The 6917-nt window shown below is 45.4% G+C and overlaps 1 pseudogene; it reads right to left on the reverse strand.

The window, feature by feature from the left end:
* Positions 1–4640: 4640 nt before the first annotated feature.
* Positions 4641–6281, reverse strand: LOC102873862 (annotated as a pseudogene).
* Positions 6282–6917: the final 636 nt, after the last annotated feature.

Raw genomic sequence — 6917 nt, forward strand, 5'->3', positions numbered from 1 at the left:
CTCAGCTTTGACCGAGACTCAGCTTTCATCACTTTGTATGTGGAAGTGTGTGCAAAGCTATAAGTACTAGTGGCTCCTTATAAGTGCAGATTATATGTGCCATACCTAGCCTGGAGCCAGTCTCTGCATTGGAAGGGGTGCCAACTCTGCTTAGGGCATTCTTGTGCACTCTACGCTCAGACTTCTGCACCCATAGTTAAAGCAGTGCACCCTCTGTGGAGTACACCCTCAGTAGGAACCTTGTGTCTCTTCACACTAGGAGAGTGTACCATTTCTGACTGAGTGTCCTCTCTGCTCAGATCCCCTGGACTGGCAAAGACATCATCCTTGGCCAGGCAGAAAACCCTAGGAAAATCTGAGGCCAACAGAAACTCTGTGCCAGGCTGAGTGTCCAATCTTTCAACTGTACCTAAACCAAAGAAGGTGCTATTCATGACTTAGCTCACATCTTGAGCCTTAAGCCACTTCCTGTCCTACAGAAATTTTGCCCTTAAGAGACCCTCCTAATAAAACATAGAATCCGGGGGGGGGAAAAAAAGAGACCCTCCAATCCTAAAATTCTGCTTGACTAGAAGATACACTGTCTTAGACCAGGCATCTTACCTCCATCCTATCCCACTCCCACAGCAATGGCAAAAGCATCAATCAGGTACCCAGCCCTCAGTCCAAGGACTTTACATGGCTGTTCTCATTTATTTGTTTCGCATGGATTTTTCAGGAGTTTTTCTCTTTATTTTTATTTCCTCCCTCACCGCCCCCACCTTTTTGTCTCTCTAACATTTTGTCCTTTCCTTGTCCTGTTTGTTTTTTCCCCACTGGTAAGGAGCTACACCATCAACCCAAAGGTTTGCAGTTTGAATCCAGCAGCTGCTCCATAAGAAAAAGGTGGGCAATCACTCCTGTATGATTTACTGCCTCTGGAAACTGGAGGGTCAGCTATGGGTTGGTTACAATTCAAGAGCACACAAAAGCAACAATATTTCAATACTCCTTTTATACCCTTCTTGGTTTGGGACTTTATTTTCCCTTTTACTGTCTAATCTTGGTTTTTTTGTTTGTGTTTCTCCCTCTTCATTTTGTTTTGTTTAACTCTCTCTTTACCTCACCAGTTAACAGTATCCAGACAGCCTAACCACATAAACTTCCTACAGCTTCAGCCATGGTGTAATACTAAAGACTGACGCCTGCTGAATCTACAGGACAAAAGACTATGACCATCACTAGATCACTCTGCTTTCAACTGTTCTACATGAGCAAAGGGCACAGACCTACAGGCACAACTCCAAACTTATCACGTCTACCAAAAGACAGGAAGTGAAATACTAAGATTTGCCAAATCAGCAAGCTGCACTGCACACTCTTACAGTTCATTCAGATGCATAAAAATAAAACAATACAAAGACAGCACTTCTATAGTGTAGCAGAAGCAAGGATAAGATGGCACACCAAAAGGATCAAAATACAGAATTATACAATTTCTCCCAGGAAGAAATGATAGTGGAGCTTTTTTATAAGTAACTCAAAAGAATGATGGTTAAGTGTCTAACAAATTGAGAACTCATAGATAAAAATTAAGGAAACCATAGACAAATTCCAGAAGAATAATAAAAACCAAACAATCCCCCCCAAAAAAACCCCAACCATAGACCAAGTAGATAAAATAAATGGAAAATTGTTGTAAGGTATTGTTACATTGAGTACAGCTCACAGCAACCTCGTGAACAATAAATCTTAACCCTGTTCTATCCTGTGCAATCCTCTTTATTTCTGACACACTTGAGCCCATTACTTGTAGTCACTGTGTTAAACCACAACATCGAAAGTCTTCCTTTCATTCACTGACTCTCCATCTTTCCAACCATGATGCCCCTTTCCAATGAATAGCTTCTCCTATCAACATGTTAACAGTATGAGAGGCTGTGCTGGGCCAAGACACAGTTCCTGGAAGAAGACAGATTTCCTTGTTCTACCATTCAGATACTTTGGATGAAATAATACTATCTGGCTACATGATGTGGGATCCCTTAAGCTCAAGCAACAGGGACCAGGCCAGGCCAAAGAGGGCTGAGACATGGTTTCTGGAATGGAAAAGACTTCACTATTCTGCTATTCATGTACTTTGGAGAAAACACTGCTGTCAGGATCTCAGCCATATGGACATCAGGCCAAGAAGGGAGCACAAATGTACAGGTCTTTTAAAAAACATTGCCATAATCTGGGTCACTATATAGTTACAACAAACTAGCATCTATTAAGAAAAGACTCACATAATGTCAAGAAAGCAGTAGTCTGCCTCAGCCAACATGAAAAAACAAAATAACTCTTTTCCTAAAAAAGCAGATCCAATGAATATCCCAGATAGAGAGAACTAGAAGAAATATGTTGATGTATTACTATGCAGCATGCAGGAGCAATGATTTTTCAAATTACTACCTAATATGGGAAGGACTTTGGAAGAAGGAGTGGCATCCATTTCCTAAACAACATGCCTCTGGAAACTCTATGAACTCTGATAAATGTCTATAGCTATAGAAAGGCTTCAAACCTTTTGTTCATAGGGTCACTAGGAGTCATGCTCAACTCGAAGGCAATCAACAACAAAAATGGGAAGGACTGGAGAGTATAACGCTAAGTGAACTAACACAGTCTCATAAAGACAAATACTGAATAAGACCATTATTTTAGAGTATGTATGAGGATCCAAGTGGGGAGTTTAAACATATGGTTGCACAATTTGATGGGTGGAGGGATTGGTAAAGGAAAGGGGAAAGGTCCAGTGTGTAAAAGAATGTATATGAACTTTACGTACTTTGTATGTAAACCAGTATAATATAAAACTATTTTTAAAGAAGTCAAAGCAAAGTGTTATAATGGAATGTGCAGAGAGTTTGGAATTGGAGAATATCAAGTGTATAACCTGCTCTGAAACACAGATAGACATTCCTCTGGTACTCTCTGCTTTCAGCCAAGATTCATCTAACATTGGTTATGATGTCCCTAGTGCCAAAGCTTCTTCTAAACCCAGTCTACATATTTGGCAGTTCTCTACTGATGTTCTGTTCCTGTCATTTCTGGATAATCTTCAGCAGGATCTTGCTTGTGTGTGATATTAGTGAAATAGTTTGATAATTTCCGCACTCTGTTGGATCACCTTTTCTTGGAATGGATTTTTTGGAATATAGATCTCTTCCAGTCAATTGGCTATATAATTGTCCTCCAGGTTTCTTGGCAAAACCTAGTGAGCAGGGCAGCATATGTTTGCCAAAATATGCTAATTGGTATTTCATCAACTCCTGGCACCTTGTTTTTGCCAATTCTTTCAGAGCAGCTTAAACTTCCTCCTTTATTACCATAGGCTCTTGATCATATATTGTTTCATGAAATTTTTCTGTGTCAGCCAATTCTTTTTGGTATAGTCTGTCTTGTGTACTCCTTCCATTTTCTTTTGATGCTTCCTGGGTCATTCAATATTTTGCTCACAACATCCTTAGGTATTGCAACTCGAGGCTTGAATTTGTTCTTCAGTTCCTTCAGCTTAAAAAATGTCAAGCGAGTTTGTCACTTTTGATTTTCCAACTACAACTCCTTGCACATTTCATTATAATACTTTGCTTTGTCTTCCTATGCTCCTTTTGAAATCTCCCATTCAGCTCCTTAACTTCTGGATTGCTTTCGTTTGCTTTGGCTTTTTGGTTGTAGTGCAATATTCAGAGTATCTTCTGACATCTAACTTGGTCTTTTCTTTCTCCTCTTTCTTTGTAGTGATGCTTTGCATTCTTCATGAATGATAATTCTTAATATCCTCCCACAGCTCATCAGTGTTTCATTGACTATGCAAAGGCATTTAACTGTGTGGATCACAATAAATTGTGGCTAACTCTGAGAAGAATGGAAATCCCAGAACACTTAATTGTGCTCATGTGAAATAGCTCATTCAGGAAGCTGTACTTTATGAGGAGGAATGTGGCATCTGGATTGGAGGAAGTTTCATCAGTAACCTGTGTTATGCAGATGACACAACCTTGCTTGCTGAAATGGAAGAGAACATGAGGCATTTTCTGCAGGTCAAGGACTGTAGTCTTCAAGTATGGATTGAAGTTGAACATCAAGAAAACAAAGACTCTTACCACTGGTCCTATTGGCAGCTCCATGATGGACAGAGAAGAGATTGAGTTTGTTGATAATTTCTGCTTGCTTGGTTCCACAATCAACACTCTTCTTTTTTTTTTTTTCCCCTAAAGCAGGATGTCATTTTATTAACATGAATTCCACTTAGAAGAATGGCTTGAAAAGACTCCTCTGTTCTGGGCCAAGCCAGGCAGAGAAATGGCAGTAGGTGTGATTGCTGATGCCTTGGAGCAGGCGGGTGGTGGTCCTGGGAAATGACCAGGACCGCCTTGCACCCAGAGATCATCCGCCATTGGATATGTGCTCACATAAAGTCAGCCATGCAGGCTTGCGCTGTGTGACAAGTTTTTTATTGCAGTTTGTAGCTACAACTGTATGTAGACAGTCGCAAAGTCAGTAAGGTCTTAAGGTCTTCGTGACTGCCCAGCTGCGGGTGAGGGGAGTGCGTTAGGTGCCAAGCACCCCACACTTCCACACATAGTTGTGAGAAAGGGTGTGCTACCCTCCTGGCCTCAGGCATAGAAGATGAGCTCAGAGATCTGGCCGTCTTGGACCCCTGTCCCATTGGTGCTGTCAGAAGAGCACTGGAACTAAAAGGTCACCTCCCCGCACTGCACCTCCTATCATCTCCTCCTGCCAGAAGTAGCTAAGCTCACTGCCACCCGGGACCCTGCTCACCGTGTAGAAGGTGTCCGGCTCCACCTGGATCAGGTGTTCAAACCACACAGGGAAGGTGTTGCTAGAGCTGTCGGACATGGACTGGGTCAGGTTCTGGGCCAGGATCAGCCTTAGCCTCTTTAGCACAATCTTGACATTGCACTCGGCTTTCCCGGAGCTGGAGCCATACAGCCACAGTCCTGCCACAAATACCAGCCTATCCACTGAGAATTGGATGTTGTCCCAGCGGCCCCGATACCGCCACTGGTTCCTGCTGTAGGACGAGGACTTGAAGTGGTGGCAGCGCTGGGGCATGAGGCCTTTCACTTGGTCAGGGGGAACTCGAGGGGCAGCTTCTTTGCAGCTGTGTACCACAGGAAGATGTTACGGATCTCCTCCAGAGTCTGGATGTCTGACGTGTTCACTCCATTGACAAACTCCTCCAGGGTTATGGTGGGAATCCGAACCAGGTAGAGCGCGTGCCCCAGGTGGTGCCTCTTATTGCAGGAAGTGATGGGCAGACCGTGCCTTCTGCATTCCGCCTCAGCCCAGTCCAGGACAGCCTCGATGGCCACTACCTCCTTGGTGTTGAGGGCCCCCCGGGTCATGACGATCTGCAACGTCTGTCAGTCGATCTCACATAAGCCCTCTGGCCCCAGCGCTATCTCATCCTGTGCATCTATGACTTCCCAGACGGCTCTGGGAGAGCAGGATGCAGACATTCTTGCCTTCCAGACTCGTCTCCAGAAAGGTGACTCAGGCTTTGGCGAGGGCAGGGACGATGCACTTCTTGGCGGTGTAGAGAGTGGCCAACACCGTGTCGGCTTCCAGGTCAGTATCATCACTGTACACATTTTAACAAGATGAGAAAGGAGGCCGGCTCCACGTCAGGGGATGTGAATTTCCAACTTGACTTCGGCAAGGTCCTGGTAAAACAAGGCATAGAAGGCCAAGCTGCCCCTGGCCAGGACGTACTTGTGGGCAGGCACCCTCCGGGCCGTCCCCTGGGGTCCCACAATGAAATGAACGTCGGCCATGAGCTCACTGTTGAGTATGAGCGCGTTCTTTCGCGCAGCATCGGGTGGAACAACTGCCGCTTGTTGTTGAGGGCGAGGGGCAGTGGGGCCCGGCGTGCAGGGTGGACAGTGAAGGTCGCCCTTCCTGGTCTCATTGCTGCTGGCGATGTCAATGTCGGTGGCGTCCAGGCAGTAGCGTGAGGCCATGGCCATCTTCGCAGCCAGCGCTGCAAGGGCGGCCTCAGCACATGTCGGGCCTGCACCGCACACCCTGGTGCCCGTGTTGGGGCTTTGGGAGCGGGTCTGGAAGCAGAAAGAGGGAGGTGAGGCACTGCGTCACGCACCGGTGCAGGCAGGCCATGGGCGCAGTAGCCAACAGGCTCACCTTGGCACCGGCCGCTGTTGCCTGGAGCTCAGCTGAAGTGGGCACCGTCGGCCCGTCTGTCCGCTGCACGCGACGACGCGTCCCACAATCAACATTCGTGGCACCAGTAGTCAAGAAATCAAAAGGTGAAATGCGTTGGGAAAGTCTGCTGTCAGGAACTTTTTTAGAGTACTGAAGAGCAACAAGGTCAGTTTTAAGACTAAGGTGCTACGCATCAGAAAGCTGGACGATAACTAAGAATGATAGAAGAAGAATCGATGCTTTTGAGTTGCGGTGCTGGAAAGGAGTGTTGACCATAATGTCATAATTGTCAGGAGAACAAACAGGTCTGTTCTAGAGAGGGTGCTCCCTGGAGGCAAGGATTTTTGAGACTCCATCTCACATGAGCTGGGCACATGATCAGGAGGGACCAGCCATTGGAGAAGGACATTATGCTTGGAAGGGTGGAGGGACAGTGCAGGAGAGGTAGACCCAGGATGAGATGGAGTGACTCAGTGATTAGAGCAATGGGATTAGGTATGTCAGAGATGAAGAGATTGTTGCAGGATAGGGCAGCTTTCAGAGCTAGTATACACAGGTTCACTATGAGTTGCAGGTGACTCAATGGCACATAACAACAACCTCAATTTCTCAATTTCTCAAGCTGAAAGGACTAAGAACTTAAGCCTCATGTTGCAATATTGAAAGATGCTATGGACAATATATTGAATGACCCAGGAAGCATCAAAAGA

Source organism: Elephantulus edwardii, unplaced genomic scaffold (genome assembly GCF_000299155.1).
Source record: "Elephantulus edwardii isolate Elephantulus edwardi_28Jun2011 unplaced genomic scaffold, EleEdw1.0 scaffold00213, whole genome shotgun sequence".
Taxonomy (NCBI): Eukaryota; Metazoa; Chordata; class Mammalia; order Macroscelidea; family Macroscelididae; genus Elephantulus; species Elephantulus edwardii.